This window comes from Geospiza fortis, unplaced genomic scaffold, assembly GCF_000277835.1.
Source record: "Geospiza fortis unplaced genomic scaffold, GeoFor_1.0 scaffold241, whole genome shotgun sequence".
NCBI lineage: Eukaryota > Metazoa > Chordata > Aves > Passeriformes > Thraupidae > Geospiza > Geospiza fortis.
Window position 1 is genome coordinate 1,059,504 of NW_005054491.1, and position 281 is coordinate 1,059,784.

Genomic DNA, 281 nt, shown 5'->3' on the forward strand with positions numbered 1-281 from the left:
ACCCGCCATGGATGGGACCCCACCAGAGACAACCCCTCCTCCTCAGCAGCCCCAAATTAACCGTGGGGTGGGGGTGGGAGGGAGCATTTTTATAGGGTGGAGGCGCCTCTGCAGCCCACCTGGAGCACCTGGAATCACTCAGGCTTCACTGGCACCAGCTGGGCTCAGCTCTGGGCTCCCCGAATGCTCCCGGGGCTCATTTCTGGCTCGTGGTGGTGGCACCCGATGTGCCCAGGACCCTCCTGGGCTGGCAGCTTCCGAGTTTGGGGACAGTCCCCAAC